The 4300-nt window shown below is 41.7% G+C and overlaps 1 long non-coding RNA gene across 1 annotated transcript; it reads left to right on the top strand.

The window, feature by feature from the left end:
• The first annotated feature begins 604 nt into the window (after positions 1 to 604).
• On the top strand, positions 605 to 4038 carry LOC142380705 (uncharacterized). Its single transcript, XR_012769864.1, has 3 exons — positions 605 to 1890; positions 2876 to 3390; positions 3610 to 4038. It is a non-coding gene; the product is annotated as an uncharacterized LOC142380705 (long non-coding RNA).
• The last annotated feature ends 262 nt before the right edge of the window (positions 4039 to 4300 follow it).

Consider the following 4300-nt stretch of genomic DNA (forward strand, 5'->3'; position numbering starts at 1 on the left):
GCTACATCCAGAAATATAACATGCAAGTCTTTTTTCTCAATCTTGGCTGTCTGAATCTGATGCCAAATCATGCTAGTGTGCTCTAAACACCCTGCGAAACCTGGTATTCCTGCCTTCTGCACAGTAGTATCTATTAAGCTGAAAACCCTAGTTCACAGCTACAGAAGTTGTTTTTTCCCCTTTTATTTTATTTGACTATATTCGCTACACTGTAACTTGGTAAAACTCTGTCAGTTTAACTGGTCAAAATGCATGGTAGAATGTAAATAACTACTATGTCCTGGACATAATTTTATTTGTGTATATAAATAAGTATGGTTGTCCTTTACTTTGATTCAAAGTAAAAGACTGAGGAAGAGTGTCATGTTTAATGTAAAGATACAGCATTTGAAAAAAAAAAAAAGAAAACTCATTGTGTACCAGTTGTATGCAGAATGTATGTTATAATGTTAAAATAATAATGATAATATATATTTATATATATATATATATATATATATATATTATATTTATTGTGTGTGTGTTAGGGAGAAGGAGTTGCAATATTTCCTTTTTTTTTAAATAATAATAATGTGTGTGTGTATATTAGCCTGGCTGACGCGTCCACAATCTCGATGAGATGGTGGTCTGGGAACTAGGTGTGCATTTTCTCGTATTTGAGGCGTGGTTTACGAATGCCTAGAGCCGTTTATTGGGCGCTACGAATGTCTATCAAATGACGTCAGGTTCTTCCCATGCTGCTTTGCGCGCGATTCATAGCCAATTGTATCACTTATACCACATGACGACAGAAATTCGACGAGGAAGAAGAAAAAAATGGAAAATAAAAGTAAACTTGCGCTCTAAGCTACTCAAATTGACAACAAAGTAGGCCTATATGCTATATTCTACATGAATTTTTATGTTGTAGAGTTGTGAATTTATTTTAATAATGGAGAAATTGAGCAGCCTTGCTTTGTTGTCTGCAGTAGTAGATCAACCCTCATCTTACTTTGAAGCTCCCAGCTCCCAGAAGTGACGTCAACGAAGCTTTAGCAGCAGAAAAGCTATCAGGCTTGTGTTGATGATAATAATAAACTCCTGGACTATGTAAAAACTTCCAAATGCATCGTTTGGTGAGTACAGACCATATTTGTGCTACTGTAGAAGTTTGGTGTCATGACATGTGATTTTAGTGTGGTAATTTTGGAGATACTGCCAGGGTCCGTTAGCGCTTGTAGCCTACTAAGCTATTCGGGATAACTCGGTAACTCAGCTGATGTTCAGCCAATATCGGAAAAACTTCGGGTGGGCTACTTGGCTGGATGTCACGGTTCAAATGACCCTAGGGTGAATCTACTCCGAAACACTTTCTAAGGCTGCATTGAACGGTAACGTTGTGTCCGCTGTCATGTTGGATTAACGCTCTACAAGCTTCGGTGTAGCGCATAGACGTCGTCATCGTCTTGCTCCCCCCGTCGTTCTGTGATTGGTTCCCAAACTCTAGCAAAAATAAGGGCGGTGGTTTCCAGGCTGACTTTGCAGTGAGAATGAAATCGAGCGCAAAGCAGCATGGGAATTCCCAGGCTATGTGTATATAATATATAATAAAAATAAAATATTTTCATTTATGTATTTATTTTCATTAGAAACACACTTCATGCAATCAATCTATGCAGATTTTTCTGTTCAAATTTCAAAGTTGGCGCCTATTTCCAGTTAGCTTCGTCCCGCCCAAAACGACCAACCGGCCTATTTTGAAGAACACAACGCTCCTTCAAACAGGTTCGTAGCGGGCATGTCATGAGTCAATCACATGAAAGACGTGCCCTAATAGGAATTGGGCTCATGATCTCCAAGGAGGAGTATGAGACACCCACAATGGACATTGTCAACCAAACGCTTTTATAGGTAAGTGTCCCAGATAACGCATGTGAACGATATTTTAATTCATTTTCATACCTCGAGTGGACAGCCTTGAAGCTAACGTTAGCAGCCCTCGAGTGGACAGCCTTGAAGCTAACGTTAGCAGCCCTCGAGTAGACAGCCTTGAAGCTAACGTTAGCATCCCTCTGATAAATTGTTACCATTATATAAACTGTTAGCAGATAACTATCGTTTTGTATAGTTTTGAGACTAAGTGACTGATGGCAACCAGGTCATTTTATTTGACAGCTGAAGTATTTATTGTTAACATGCGCTTTCGGTCAAAGCCTTTCTAACATGGCCAGATGTTAGTCGTAATTGTGTTGCTCTTTGCTGATATATGTTCATAAAAGTTGTTATCCGTGAAATGAATGCGGTCAAACTGCTGTATGCTGCTCTGTTTAATGTCCCACTCATCCTGCATGAGATCTAAGTTTGTTTTGTTTTGTTTAATTAGTTTTGTTCGAGCATTAGCATGCTAAAGTAGCCTGTTCACTGCTGTCTTCCCTCGCAAGAGTCTGCTCTGTTTTTTCACCATAAAAATGTATTTCTTTCTATCGCCCCAGGTGTGGAGATGTTTGTTCATTTGTGTTTTTAAAATAATGTTGTTAATCTCTGGCTCTGCCCTGTACAAGTTTGTTGATGCTAAATTATACAGATGCCTGCTGAATGTGATATTAGTCTATTTGGATTTAAACGTTAAACTGAGATAGTGAAATGTGGGTTTTTAGGTTACCATATTAAGTTTGGTTGCCTAAATGTTGAATCTATTTTTTTTTTTAAAGCAAAACTTTAAATACTGAAGCATTGAAAGCAGAAACTTAACCTGTTTAAAGGACCAGTGTATGTTATTTCTTGTAATTAAATTTTACTGTACTAAATTGATTATTTTATTGTAAGATTTAAGTTAAAAAGCCTTTTCTAGCTCACACACAACTCACGATTTCTGTGTTTCTGTTTGTCACCGCAGTTGCCAAGTAAAGATTTAGAGATCCAGTCCTGACTCATACGTCTCCTTTCCAACTCGGGACACAACAGAGACATACAATGGAGATGGGTTACATATATTTAACATATGATAGAGGATGACTCCCAGTGATAATGACTACTCAACCCAATGAGACACAACAAAGACTGTGCTTCTCTTGAGTGGAATTACTGTCCTATTTCCTTGGAGATGGTAAGGACAAATAACATTTTTCCAATCCATAAAACTAGATTCGAGCTTGCAATTAAAGCCTGTGCAGATGGACATACTTCCTACCTGTGTCAGCGGAGATGCACTGGCTGTCATTACCACCAGAGGTGCAGCAAGACTACGATGCCTATAGATAAATTACATTTTTGGTACATGTTAATTTGTGAGCTTTTATTAGCTTTGGACAGAGCCAGGCTGACCTTTTTTCTCCTGTTTCTCCATATGTGTGTGTGAGCTGCTCGTATTGATGTCATGCCTGTAAAAAAGCAGACTTCGACCTGGAGAAGGTAAGACAATATTTATTTCTCTGTAAAACTCAGTATATAACTGCATGAATCTATTTCGGAAAGAGAAGTGTTATCAAGATCTGTGATTGACATGTTTAATGTTTTAATTTGAGCAAATCTTACTTTTAAGAATATAATGTTGATAGGAGTAATGTGCTGAGTGTAATCTCTAAAGAGAATATTTATCACTCTTTATTTCTGCTCTTCTGTGTCTCTTAGTTTGGAAATAAAGTGGCACATTGTTGGCTTTGCTAGAAATGCTCAGTGGCTTGTGGATCACAAGGCAGACCCCAGCAGCCGAGCAAGTGAACAAACCCCAGCAGCCGAGCAAGTGAACCGACCCCAGCAGCCCAGCAAGTGAACCGACCCCAGCAGCCCAGCAAGTGAACAGACCCCAGCAGCCCAGCAAGTGAACCGACCCCGGCAGCCCAGCAAGTGAACAGACCCCGGCAGCCGAGCAAGTGAACAGACCCCGGCAGCCGAGCAAGTGAACAGACCCCGGCAGCCCAGCAAGTGAACAGACCCCAGCAGCCGAGCAAGTGAACCGACCCCAGCAGCCCAGCAAGTGAACCGACCCCAGCAGCCCAGCAAGTGAACCGACCCCGGCAGCCCAGCAAGTGAACAGACCCCGGCAGCCGAGCAAGTGAACAGACCCCGGCAGCCGAGCAAGTGAACAGACCCCGGCAGCCGAGCAAGTGAACAGACCCCAGCAGCCCAGCAAGTGAACAGACCCCAGCAGCCCAGCAAGTGAACAGACCCCGGCAGCCCAGCAAGTGAACAGACCCCGGCAGCCCAGCAAGTGAACAGACCCCGGCAGCCCAGCAAGTGAACAGACCCCGGCAGCCCAGCAAGTGAACAGACCCCGGCAGCCGAGCAAGTGAACAGACCCCAGCAAGTGAACAGACCCCAG

Source organism: Odontesthes bonariensis, chromosome 5 (assembly GCF_027942865.1).
Source record: "Odontesthes bonariensis isolate fOdoBon6 chromosome 5, fOdoBon6.hap1, whole genome shotgun sequence".
Lineage (NCBI taxonomy): Eukaryota > Metazoa > Chordata > Actinopteri > Atheriniformes > Atherinopsidae > Odontesthes > Odontesthes bonariensis.